At 46.8% G+C, this 14,142-nt stretch overlaps 1 protein-coding gene across 5 annotated transcripts in view; it reads left to right on the top strand.

Annotated features, from left to right (window-relative positions):
- The window catches only part of CSNK1G2 (casein kinase 1 gamma 2), an 85,471-nt gene that overhangs the window by 34,790 nt on the left and 36,539 nt on the right, over positions 1-14,142 (top strand). The window lies entirely within an intron of this gene.

The following is a 14,142-nucleotide window of genomic DNA, read 5'->3' as shown; positions in this document are numbered from 1 at the left end:
GAAACGAGCGATGAGTTTTAACTTGATGAAATACAAAGGGGCACATCATGAATCAAACCCAAAAGTTCCTCTAGCAGCAACTCAGCAATTTGTGTTACTAACAAGAGGACGGAAAAACTTTTTAAATTGTGACTAAAGGTGGTCAGAAATTGAGGGGGTTTCTTCTAAAAATGTTGACTTTTTGGCAAAAATCACAGTCTAAACAGGCTGGCTGAAAACTGAAATAGTTGCTGCCACAATGGCTTCTGGGAGTTGTAGTTCAGGTGCCTCGTACTCCCACTTTTCTCTGTGGGCTGGGCTCCTTGGAAAGACTGCATCTTCCATGGTGCACCATGGTTCCCCTTTTCATTAAGGGAAGGTGGTACTGGTGCATCATGGGAGATGTAGTTGACAGGGAAGTCCAGCCCATACAGAAGAATGAGAAGAGCATGAGGCATCTGAACTACAACTGCAATGGGGCACCACCATCATGGGACTCCCATGAACCCAGCACCTTCCCTCACCAAAAGGTGTCTTTCAGCATAATCCAAGTATTTCATTTTTTGAAAACATTTTGTTTTTCAGACACTGATTTTTTTCACAAAAAAATGAAAATTTCAGTGGAAAGCAGATGCTAGTTCCCAAAAAAAAAGTCATTTTGTCAAAACCACAATTTTCCACTGACAGTTTGAAATGTCTAGATTTCATTGATTCAGTTTTAATTGCAACAAAGTCCCAAAGCGTATCACAAGGGATGTTCTAAGCAGGGCCATGGTTTTGTGTGCTATTGTACAAGGCCTTGCATCTGGTTTTTGATAAGTTAGTGTAGCTGCCTGAAGAAAATGCAGATTCTATAGATGAAGCCGAGTACTCCTAAACTGAACTTCTTAATTATCTGGATAACAAAGAGGATATAAGGCTGCACAGTTTGGAGAGGAGAGAGATTTTGGAACATGCGATAGAATAGCAATGATTTGGGCCAGGATTGATGTATGAACTAAACAGCAACAAGGAGAAATGCATGGAAACAGGACCTAACTATGATCATGATCTCGCTCTAGCATAAATCAGAAGCGATCAAAATGAGTGGAATTACAGCTATATAAAACAACCCTAACAAAAACCAGAATCGGACCCCTGTGCATTTTTAATCTCTGAAAATAATCTTTGCCTACCTGCCTGCAGAAATGCTGATGGAATCAGCCTTCTGAAGACCCCAAGCACAAGAACATGGATGTATGAATGCGACTGGAGATGCAGTTGCTCTCACTCAAAATGCACAGCATTAAGGTGCTAGTGTTGATAGTGAGAAGGAACTTCTTGGGATCTGGATTTTAGGGCCAGCAGGGATCATTTTTACCATCTAGTCTGACCTGCACAACACAGGCTGTAACATTTCATTCGGTGATTCCTGCATCAAGCACATAACTTCTGGTTGAGCTAGAACCTACCTTTCAGAAAGACGTCCACTCTTCATGGAAAGACTTCAAGTGGCAAAGGATCCACCATATCCCTTAGTGAGTTGTTCCAATAGTTTCTTACTCACGTATCTTTAAAAAAAAAAAAAAAACCTAGTGCACCTTATTTCCAGTCTGAATTTGCCTCATTTCACCTTCTAACCTTTGACTGTTTAGGTCTTCTGGGTTAGAGAGCCCTCTATCGGAAGTTGTCTCCCCATGTAGGTATTTAGGAGACCGTGAGCAAGTCTCCTCTTAACCTTCTTGGATCTCAGTCTGTTTAACTTATTAAAGAGAAGGTTAAGAAGGCAGATTTTCCGGAGCTCAAATAGTTCTTCCAGCTCTTCTCTGAATCCTTCTCCATTTGTCAACATCCAGGGCCGGTAACAGAAGTAAGGCCATCTCCCTACTCAAACGTGAGCAGGAATTGCTGGCGTTTTTCCCCTCTCCTCTAGCTGTGGTTCCAGGCACAAGTAGCTGAACATTTGGAGAGCCAAGCAGTGTGGAGATGCTTGTCTGTAGATGGCTCCATAGGAGAATGGTAGATGAAGCTGGAGACCCACACAGGCTGTGGGGAGGGCTGTGCTCTGTAGAATGGGGCAGGTGTTACCCTGGTGATTGACTTCCTATGATTTCAGGCACTAGTAGCCTTCAGCCCTTCCATCTTCCCTGCTGTTCACGTGGATGTATTTTAGGAAGGGTACACTTTCACTTTACCACACAACTTTGTAATTGCAGTGAGGCACAAGCAAGAGAGCACAGAGCTGGGGCGGGTTGTCTGTGTCAGCACTGGCATCGCGACGGCAAGCTTGAGTTTGTTATGGAGGCTGCTTGGGCTGGAGTGTTCACTGACCATTCTCAAGCAAGAGACCTTTAAACAGCTGAACTAACCTGTTTACTTGCAGACTCTGATGCAGCATCTGGTTATTGGTGCTCTGTTCCTCCTTTCTCTTCCATGGCATAGTTGAGATGACTCTGAGAGGTGATCTCCACTTGGGCCACTCAGCATTCACTGACTCTGCTGACAGTAGAACTTAAGGGCCCCATCCTAAAGCTAGTGCTTGGTTCTAACCATTTAAAACTGTCGCCTCTGGAGAAGAGCCATCATGCTCAAAAAATCCCATATGTAACTTTCACGAACAATCATTTTGGGAATCCTCTGTACCAAATGGCAGCCTTTCCTGTGTCATAATGACAAGGGCTGCCTACCGGCCCTCAAGACTGGAATAGATTTTAACTATAAACCTCCCTAGATGTCATCCGGGACTGTCTGCAGGTTATTTTAAAACATGCTGAATCTTCCTTTGTTTTAAGACCAGCAGACGTTTATCTGTTGTAAACTAAAAACTCTTTTTTGACTTTTGAAAAAACTCCTTATGAGTCTGACTCTTAAGTGCACTTGATTTCCCACCCCTTCTTCCCGTCCTGAGCTATTTCTTCTTGTCCAGGTAAGTGTACCAGTCGCTCATTGGTTTTGGTTTGGTTTTTGCTGTATATTTGAAAAGAAGTTTCCAATTTGGTTTATTTGGGGCCAGGAGTGGGTGGCTGTGAATATTTTTAGCCTTTTAATTTGCAGTGATCTATCTCTATGGGTTATCTAATTCCAAGAGATTTTGTTTGTGGGTTTTTAAGTCTTGTTAAGAGACTTTTCCTCTGGATGCAGTTGTTCCTTTTCTTGTAAAGTGTAATGTAGACAGTGAAGTACAGGGATCAGGTGCCTAGTAGAGATGATTTTTTAAATACTTAACAATTAGATTGTAAACACCCGAACGAGGCAGCAGCCAGAACCCCAGAGCAGTGGTGGGCTGAGCCTCTCAGCCCGCCACCACGTGCTATCAAAAATCGGCTTGCGTGCCACCTTTGGCACGTGTGCTGTAGGTTGCCAACCCCTGGTTTAGCCTTATGTACAAATGAACATAAGGCAGTGGGTAGGGCACTTGGCTAATAGTCAGGACTCTTGGGTTCCATTCCCAGCTCTGCCACTGATCTGTGGTGTGACCCTGGGCAAGTGATTTCTCCTCTCTGTGCCTTGTCTATTTCCTATCCCCACCCTTTTGTTTTGCCCATTTTACTTGCAAGTTCCTTGGGGGAGGGACTGTGTATGTACAGCACCTAGCACAATGCAGCCCTGATCTCGGCTAGAGCCTTGAGGAGTTACTGTAATAAAAATAGTAGCCTCTTTCCTATTTCTAACATTGGTGCTTTACTGCAATGGAAAGAATTTAAAAAATTCAATTTACTCTTCAATATTTATGGGGTTTCTAAATTGTATTAGTCTTTCTTCCTATTTGGTGTCATACTTAAATTCTCAATTCATGGAGGCATGTGATCATGTGAGAATCGCTGCTTTCCTTTTTAAAAACAAACAAACAAAAACAAAAAAACCCACCTTATGTCTCTAGCCCTCTTCCTGGCGGAGAAAAGCTTGAGGCCCAGCTGACAAATAAAAATAATTCAATGCTTTTATTTTTTAAAACAATTTTCCATTTTTTTTCCCCTGCCTGTTTCATGATACTTTGAATCTTTGAAGTTTTCCTTTTTAGCATTTCCTTTTGCTGGGCTGCTACAGTCACTTACACTTGTCTCTAATTTATTTAATTATTAGCTTCTCTAGGTCGCAGTACTTAAGTTGCAAACACTGCAAGGAGATGGTTGGTTGTTTTAAGACCATGGATCACTTGGAATTTCTTCTACCAAACTTAAATCCAATTATTTTAAAGTCCCGTCCACCCCCAAGTGTAGATTTTTTTTTTTAAATCCAAATTTGAATCAAGTCAGTCTGCATAAAGTTTAAAAAAAAGAAAATCCTGCCTTGACAGCAGAGACTTTTCCTCTGGATGCAGTTGTTCCTTTTCTTGTAAAGTGTAATGTAGACAGTGAAGTACAGGGATCAGGTGCCTAGTAGAGATGATTTTTTAAATACTTAACAATTAGATTGTAAACACCCGAACGAGGCAGCAGCCAGAACCCCAGAGCAGTGGTGGGCTGAGCCTCTCAGCCCGCCACCACGTGCTATCAAAATCGGCTTGCGTGCCACCTTTGGCACGTGTGCTGTAGGTTGCCAACCCCTGGTTTAGCCTTATGTACAAATGAACATAAGGCAGTGGGTAGGGCACTTGGCTAATAGTCAGGACTCTTGGGTTCCATTCCCAGCTCTGCCACTGATCTGTGGTGTGACCCTGGGCAAGTGATTTCTCCTCTCTGTGCCTTGTCTATTTCCTATCCCCACCCTTTTGTTTTGCCCATTTTACTTGCAAGTTCCTTGGGGGAGGGACTGTGTATGTACAGCACCTAGCACAATGCAGCCCTGATCTCGGCTAGAGCCTTGAGGAGTTACTGTAATAAAAATAGTAGCCTCTTTCCTATTTCTAACATTGGTGCTTTACTGCAATGGAAAGAATTTAAAAAATTCAATTTACTCTTCAATATTTATGGGGTTTCTAAATTGTATTAGTCTTTCTTCCTATTTGGTGTCATACTTAAATTCTCAATTCATGGAGGCATGTGATCATGTCAGAATCGATGCTTTCCTAATTAAAAAAAAACAAACAAAAACAAAAAAACCCACCTTATGTCTCTAGCCCTCTTCCTGGCGGAGAAAAGCTTGAGGCCCAGCTGACAAATAAAAATAATTCAATGCTTTTATTTTTTAAAACAATTTTCCATTTTTTTTCCCCTGCCTGTTTCATGATACTTTGAATCTTTGAAGTTTTCCTTTTTAGCATTTCCTTTTGCTGGGCTGCTACAGTCACTTACACTTGTCTCTAATTTATTTAATTATTAGCTTCTCTAGGTCGCAGTACTTAAGTTGCAAACACTGCAAGGAGATGGTTGGTTGTTTTAAGACCATGGATCACTTGGAATTTCTTCTACCAAACTTAAATCCAATTATTTTAAAGTCCCGTCCACCCCCAAGTGTAGATTTTTTTTTTAAATCCAAATTTGAATCAAGTCAGTCTGCATAAAGTTTAAAAAAAAGAAAATCCTGCCTTGACAGCAGTTTATATGGTGGTTATGATGAGGTTGATCCGTTGAAAGAGTTTAGTATAGAGGTCACTATGTGTATAGCTGGGGGGAATGGCTACATCATGGTGACATTGTTGGTCAATATAAGCCTTTACTGCTCAACAAGAGGAAACCATGTATTGAGGGATGCCGCGTCTGAGATACTACTTCACCCAACACACAGTCAAACTGCGGAACTCATTGCCAGGGGAGGTTGTGAAGGCCAAAAGTATAACTGGTTTCAAAAAAGAATTAGATAAGTTCATGGAGGATAGGTTCTTCAGTGGCTATTGGCCAAGATGGGCAGGGATGCAACCCCATGCTTTGGGTGTCTCTAAACCTCTGACTACCAGAAGCTGGGATTGGACGACAAGGATGGATCACTCAATAATTGTCCTGATCTCTTCATTCTCTCTGAAGCTTCCGGCTCTGACCGCTGTCGGCAGACAGGATACTGGGCTCGATGGACCATTGGTCTGTCCCAGTATGGCTGTTCTTATGTTCTTACTACTTTCAACCCCAAAGTATCCAGCCAGGTTTTTCATTAAAACAGTCAGAAACCCGAAATTACCCAGTACCTCTCTGCTTCTAACAGAGTCCCTGTTCACAGCTGTAAGACCTGTACCCCACTCTTCCCATTCCCTGCACCGCATTATATAAAACTTGCTCTGGACCTCCCTAATGCGCAGCATAAGTAAAAACCACACCTGGATACCAGTCTTGTTCATCTAGTATCATAGGGCATCAACGTCCAAAAGAACACCAGCTCTTTGGTGCTGTTCAGCCATAGATCCAAGGTTCCTCCACACAGTCAGAAAGTTAAGTCTTAGGGTTAGGTCCACATGGGTAAATCGATCAGCAGAACTATACTGGGATAAATATCCTGCTGTAGTTATGCTGGTATAACTTCTCATGTAGACACACTGTTCCAGAATAAGTGACTTTATTCCAGTATAATTATTTTCCTTTGGAAGGGCAGCAATTTATTCCAGAATAGTATGCCCAGATGGGGAGTTATATTGATATAATTACACAGCCGTAGTTCTGCCAGTCAGTTTCCTTGGGCAGACGATCCCTGAGCTGTATTCAAGAGCGTCTGTCTAGCAGGGTTGGAAAACCATTGTAGAAGCTCTGTTATTTCCAAGCTCTGGATGCATGGACTCACGTGGGCCTAGATCAGAGTTCTGGTGAACGAGAGCTATAGAATCACTGCTACTTTACGTGTATGCAACTCTTCCCCCACGTCCGTCCTCCCACAGCCTGGCAGTCCCCGAGCGCTTCACAGGAAGTGCTATTTATTAAGACTACAAACTTATTTTTTCCCTTCTGGTAAGACTGCTGTCTGGTTTCATTGTCTGAAATTCCCTTACGCAGCCTGGCCTATGGCTCCCTTTTTAAAAGTGAAACAAACCCGGGGGCTGGAATTCCCTCTGCGCACTCTGGCTGTCGTCTGCCTGGCTCTGTGCAAACAATCCGACCCTGGAATTCCACAGGGCTGAGCATAAAGGTCTGATTCAAAATGCAAACTGAGTATGAAGCAGCATGGTTCACACATCGCCTGCTCACTTCCCCCAGTTTGAAGTATGTGCTGCTCCATAGGAGACAAGCGCTAGTGGGGGGCACAGGGACATCTTCCGAGGAGGTGGCAGCAGAGAACAGGGAGGCTGTTCCTGATGTCAGGAATTACAGAGGAGAAGGCTCTCTTGTCCGTTGTGGAGGCACAAGGTAGAAGCAAGCAAGGGAGGGGAGTAGAAAGATAGTCTGGAAGTGGGCAGAGGGGGCAACTCCAGGTGCTGAGTCTGAAGAGGAAATTATCAAGCAAGAGAAGAATGAACAGGATATCATGTGCTTGCTCTGTGCACGCTCAAGGCTTAGGAGAGAACAAAGCTCAGGGACCAAAGCAGGGCTTCCACCTTTCCCACCCTGTTTCCTGCTCTGCTAAGATGAGAGGCTGCTGTCTGGGCTGAGCAGGTGGGCTCTGTTCTCAGCTCTGCTGCTAACTCACTGGGTGTCCTTGGGCAAGTCGGGGGGAGGGGGGGTGTGTCTCTCTGTGCCTCAGTTTCCCCATCTGAAACATGGAAATTGGCGCATGCCCAGCCCCCATGGATGTAGGGCAGTAGTCTGTGTGGAGTGCAGGTGGACAGGAGCTAGGGGGATGTGTGATTTAGTTTTCTGTGCTTACATGCTGGGGTGTGTGCAGCACAGAGCAAGCTTGCAGAGGAGCCCAGTGCATCAGTGGCATGAACAGGACTTCAGCTAACCCTTGCCCTACCGCCCTGGCCTCATCCTAAAAAGAAATGGGCTGCTGCTTCTCTTATTCCCAGGGACAGCCCTGACCTCTGTCAGGCCTGACATGTGTCTTGCGGTCCACAGCTATAGCTAGGTATGACATAGTATCAGGCCACATCATTGCAGTGCCAGGGCTTCAGCCTGGTGGGCAGAGCCAGGCAGGTATTAGTACTACACTGGGAACACGAAATGACACAGATCAACCACTTTCTGCTGGCTCCTTCTTCCAGAACAGCCACTTCCCAGGGACTGAACTGCAAATATCACTCTAGGCACCACTGGCGCAGAGCAGAGGTGGCTAGTAGAACACTGTGACTCTGACGCGTCCGGCTCCCAGCCCCTCCCAGAGGGACAGCAACAAAGGCTAACAGCACCCTGTGCTTACATAGTGTTTTTCATCTTCAGACATTAACCCTTGCAGCACCCTTGGCCAGGGGTGAGTAGCACTAGTGTCTGAGCATGTGTTGGGCAGCTTGAGTTCCAGCCCTGAAGAGGATGCAGTCAGAATCCCTTGCAAAGCAACAGCGGGGACCATGTACAGATGGAGAGAGGGATAGGAAGGAGGAGGGTGACTGGAATAGGATCACATGGCTACTTGGAAAAACATGGGCACCTCTGGATGGCTCTGCATAACTCCTGGCTCTCTGCCCTCCTCTCGCCCCCACACACTCCCCATAGGTGAGGAATGTGGACTGAGCAGAGATTTGAAAGCGGAGAAGGAGGAAGGTAAGTGGGTGGTTTGGGGGAGGGAGTACCAGGCACAAGGAGGCAGAGGAGGTGCCTGCGTTGTGGGTGGGAGGGTGTGAGGACGAGGTAGGTAAAGGGCAGTAGAACGGAGTTGTGTGTGTGCACCACTACCCTCTGCTGGAAACTGCCCAGCCATATGTCATAGGCCCTGTAGAGTGAAGATTTATAGCTCTGTTTTATGAGGACTATAATCTCATGCTTCAGGGCTTCAACTGGTTGCCTGAAGGGGTCAGGAAAGAATGCTTTTCCCCCACCCCCAGTGCACAGTTGTAATCTGGCTCTTTCTTCTTCCTCTGAAGTAGCAGATCAGCTAGAGGCAGGTGGAATGGGCCAATGGTTTGAGGTGATATAGAAAATCCTGTCTTAATGATTGGTTGGTGTCTTTCTCACATGGTGAGGATGTAACTGATAGCATGATTTGGGGTCAGGAAGAAATATTCTCCAGGTTAGATTGGCAGGAACCTTGGGTTTTCTCATCTTCCTCTGCAGCATGGCATACAGGTCGCCTGCTGGGATCATTTGGGCACATCTCACCTCATCATTTCTCTGCAATTGCAGGGGGCATCAGGCATTGGTGGCACCTCCATTTCTCCTGTTTTCTGCTAGTTGCACACAGTTTAGTCTCCTGAGGACTGAAGTGGGTGTGCTCCTTGTAGGGGTAGTGGGTGAAATTTAATGACGTGATATACAGGAGATCAGACAAGATGATTCAGTGGTCCCTTCTGGCCTTCAACTCTATGAAACAGCTCCTGGAGATTCTTCTTTAGTGCAGGAGGCAGGACCCTGAGCTTTTGGGGCAGGATGATCCCTGCAGTTGACCTGAGAGGCCATGAATTTGTGCAGTGCAACCTTCGTTTTACAGAGGCAAAGACAAGCTGAGTGACATGCCCATTGGCAGAGTGGGAATCAATCTGAGCAGGGGTCAGGACTTCAGGAGCGGGAGCCAGGAGCTTCCATCAGATCATGTCCCTCCCTTTTCAAGCTTAACCCTGCCATTGGTACTGAGTGTTTGGGTGCTAAGCAGCAGCCTCCCTGACACCACTGGGACCTGTATGGTTCTTTCCCTCCACTGTAGTTCTGTATCCTCCCTCCCCCTGCACGTTCTTTAGCACAAAAAGCCTTTTTATTATTTATAGCTGTTGAGATGCTATAAAAAGTTTTATGAGCCTTGGCCAAGCCTCAGGGCTTGCAGTGTGTTCATTTCCTGGAGGCTGTGCGCTGGAGAGGTGTGGGTTTGCTTGTTTAACCCACAGGTAATGCAGCAACTTAGTATATGAATCTGGAGCCAGGGTTTAGGTGGGTGTGACTGGAGCCTGCAGAGCTGGGGAAGGCAACCCAGGGGAGGAGCTGGTGGTGGAGTTTACTTTCCAGATCTGTTTGCTTTAAATCCAGAGGGCTGAGCTGGGACAAAGCAGAGGTGATTAACATTGGTGGAAAGCGTGTCCCAGAATGCATTTGGCTTCTGCTGACCCTCTGCTCTTCTGAGACTGTATTTACCTTCCTGGAACTTCTAAGGTGGCATTTTCGGTTAATGAAGGAACAAGCCCAGATCTGTGTCCAGGAAGCAGTAGGAGTTTTGCGCTGCGGAGTGAAGATGTGTGTCTCGGATGAATGGAGCATGCACCTTCTGGGCCAGAGCCCAGCTTCCAGAGCATGTAAACTGATTGCGGTGGTGTTTTTGTTTTGTTTGTTTTTTTCTTTTTCTGGGAGGGGAGGAAGGCGAGGATTTGGGCTTGAATTGCACTGCCACCAGTTTGTGAGGCAACTGGGTTGCACTGTACCGGCACCCAGAGTAAACACTGAGACCTTGCTTCACGGGATGAGCAAGCCTTGACACTTGGGGGTCAGTAGGGAACTTGTTCTGGGGGCAGGCTAGTGCATCACTGCACCTTCCTCTAAAGCAGCTGGTGCTCGCCGTTATTGGTGGCAGGACTCCTGAGCTGATCCAGTCTGGCAGCTTGTATGTTTTTAGAGTGTAAAAGTGACACAGGGATTTGGGCCTAGCCTTGGCACCGGACATAGTACAGACAAGACCTCTGCCCTGGAAACTTAGCCTGAAGGCAGATCCCTGTCTGACACCTACACAGGGGTAGCCAGGTTTGCAGAAATAAAACCCAGCCAGCCTGGCAAAGGCAGGGAGGATGCCTGTTTAAGGGAAATAGTCTAAGATGCTATTCCCCTGCTCCTACTTGTCTGATTTGATGCTTTTTCTTGGTATGGTCGTGAGGTTGCCCCCTGCAGACAAACGTTCCTCAACAATGGATTAACTGTCGTTAGAATACGTAACGACCTTTTACTCCTGTCTAGCTCTTTTGCCCCATCTAGCTCTGCCTGTCCGTAGATCACCTAGTGCTGTACAGTGACTAGTAAGTATCTCAATCCCCATTTCACAGAAGGAGAAACTGAGGCAGAGAGCAATGAAGTTACTTGCCCAAGGCCACACACTGAGTTGGTGGCAGGTGTCCTCGCGATCTGTTGCCTTATCCTCTGGGCTTTACTGCCTCCCTTGGCATTTTTTTTACAAATGTATTTAAGAAAAATGTTTTTAGTGTTGATCTCTTTGCTCTCTAGAGTCTCTCTCATTGGAGGATGGCTCTAAGAGCATCTTAATTGAGCCTTATAGCACCACTGTGAGGTGGGGAAACTGAGGCACGGGGGGACTGTGACTTGCTTGAGGGTACATACCTGGCAAAGGTCCTGATCCCTATTTCCTTGTTCCAACTTTTACACCACACGTGCCCTTGTCTTGTCACCCCTTGACTTTTTCCTTCCCATCACTGATCTGAGCAATCTGTGTTGTAACAGGCTAAAACACAAGTCTTCCCAGGTTATACTGCATATCCAGGCTGAACATCCAGCAGGCAAAACTAACGTGCTCTGCGCCCTACCTTTTTGTGAGCAGAAAAATTTTACTGCCCCCCAGCGAGCTTAATAATTATTCCCTTTGGAGCTGTGTTGTAGGGAAAGAGGATCTGAGAGGTGGCCATGAAATACAACATTTTGATCCGCTGTGCAATGAGATGTTTGTGTCCATCCTCATGGGAAGGAAACTCAAGGAAAGGGTGAAATAGACTCCTCGCTCTGGTGTCTAGTTACTCATTGTTCGTGTTAAGGTAGCACCTTAAAGGCCCAGCCAAGATCGGGGCCCAGCTGTGGTCGGTGCTGTATGTCGACATAAAATATGTCGACACTTACGGTGGCATGTGGCACACAGACACTGCACACCCAGCTAGCATGGGTGTAGATGGTGAGGCGTAGCTTACATGGGTAGAGTGCCCCACATGCCTGAACCCCCAGAGTATGTACCCTACCCGACTGACTCTATCCCCAAGCAGTGCCTGCCACGGGAAAGGCTCCGGTTGCAGGGAGACAGCAGGGATCGGCCAGAGTTTTTCCTTGCTGTGTCCCCCTTCTGGAGCCTCTCACTAGAGCATATAGCTGCCCATATGGTGCCTGTATTCTGTATGCCACCATTAGTGTAGACGAGTTGTAGTGAGAGATTAGACCAAGCCTCAAAAAGCTCAGACTAAACAGGCATAGGGTGAGTGGCAGGGCCTGTTATCCCCATTTTATGGGTGGGGACTGAGGTGCAGACACCCTGAGCATCAAATTTTCAAAAGTGCCTGTGTGATTTGGGAGCCTGTCTCATAAAAAGTCAGTTGGATTTAGGCTCTAAGTGCCTAAGTCACTTTTTTAATGATACTGAAGTGCTTTTGAAAATTTTACCCTTGAAGTGACTTAGGCCCCTCAGTACTATTGTCAAGTGACTTAGGAGCATAATTCCCATTGGCTTCCTATGAGACTTGGGCACCTAAGTCACGTAGGCCCTTCTGAAAACTTCACCTTCAGTGATTTGCCCAAGGTTTTCCAGGAGGGAATCAGTTCCCTACTCTGCCATAGAACCCAGCCCTGCATCCCAGTCCAGCGCTGTAACCGCCAGCTCATCGTGACGCTCACTTGTCTCATCCCTCCCCTGGCAGCCTGCCCCACATGGTATTCGTGCCCCACCCGCCTCTCCCCAGTGAAAGTCGCTGAGTTTATTGCTCCTCGGCAGCTGCTTCCATCCCAGAACAATGGTATATCTGCTGTCTGCAGCTGTCTCTGTGTAGCCCTGGGAACCCCTTTGCCACATCCCAATGCTTGCCAATTAACTTTGCATCCAGTTACCTTGCTGCAGTGATTCTTGTACCTGTCTCTTCATGGGCCCCTCTCTTGCCTCCTTTGTTCCCAGGATAGCTAAAGGCTGCTTGCTGCCCCCAAGATGGGATGCCTTGTTTCTGTGGGTATGTCTACTCAGCGGCTGGCCCGTGCCAGCCCACCTGGCTTGTGGGGCTCAGGCTAAGGGGTTGTTTCATTGCTGTATAGATTTCCAGGCTCGGGCTGGAACCCGAGCACAGGGACCCTGCAGGGTGGGAGAATTTGGCAGAGCATGCTGCCATCCATTAGCACTGTCCCTGCCAGTCCAGGTCTCTGATCTGTGCTGCCCTTTCTCCCGCACTCACTACTCGCTAGCTGTAATTCTTTCCCTCACCTCTTCCACTGGATGGGGAACATGGAGCGTGGTCTTCCCTCCCTAAGAAGTTATCCTTGGGGATCCCCTCATGCTTTGCCTCCCTCTGAAGGCTACACAGGAACCTCTTGGCAGTCCTATAGTGCCATTCTTTAACGGGCAGCGTTTATTTAGACTGCAGTAGCATCTAGGGGCTCCAGTCAGAGATCAGGACTTCACTGTGCTAGGGTGCTGTACAAGCCCACAGCAAAAAGGCAGTTCCTACCCTCAGGAGCTTGCAATTAAAGCAGTAGAATCTTTGTCCCCGGGCCCAGCACCCCAGCGGTTCGTGCATCACTTTGATCAAAGGCCCTGGCAGTCACCTTGCCTCATTGCAGCTTTTCAAATAAAAACAAAGCTTGTTAACAACTGGTAGGAAGTAGAGATAATCCCAGCCCCTGTCTGTGCAGACGGGGCTGGTTTTGCACCAGTGTAGCCGTGACAGTGCAAATCCCCAGGTGCACCACATTGATGTGAAAAGGGGCTCACACTAATGTGATTGCTTCTTTTGTAAACCAGTCCAAGCCCTGTTTCATACCAATGAAACGCATCTACACTGTGGGGGCAGGGGGGTAGTACCACTGTAACTACCTCTATAGACGCTGATCTATATACTGTTTTTAAAAATAATTCCACCCCTAACTGATATAGCGTGTAGACCATGCTAGGCAGAACACAGACTGCAGGATTGCAGCTCATGCACAGCAAAAAGTTCTCTGAGACAGCTCGTGTGCGTCTGTCCTGGTGAGAGTGGATGTCTTCAGACCCAGGAAATTCCTATGCTGGAGTGTGGGAGGGAAGATCCCCTTTTGACTGCATAGTAAATCCCAGGGTCCTTTTGTTTCCCCATTGTTCCAAGTAGTCTAGTGACTCATGTCCTCTTCCACTGCCTCTCTGGGGCTGCGTCTGTCCCATCAGGTATGACCAATAAGTAGCATCTCTATCATGGCTCCCTTTCAGTCCAGCATCCTTTGTTCCCCCTACTGACTCCTCCAGGAATGCTCACTAGGCATCCTGCTCCCAAACCACCCCAGTGAGCTTCTCTGTAGAAAGATGACAAAGGTTTGGAAGTCTAATACAAAATGGTAAATCTGCTATCCAGATGGGGTGTTTGTC

This window comes from Mauremys reevesii, linkage group 26, assembly GCF_016161935.1.
Source record: "Mauremys reevesii isolate NIE-2019 linkage group 26, ASM1616193v1, whole genome shotgun sequence".
In the NCBI taxonomy this organism is placed as follows: domain Eukaryota; kingdom Metazoa; phylum Chordata; order Testudines; family Geoemydidae; genus Mauremys; species Mauremys reevesii.
Note: the sequence above shows the minus strand (reverse complement) of the source record. Positions and strands in the feature narration are given on the sequence as shown.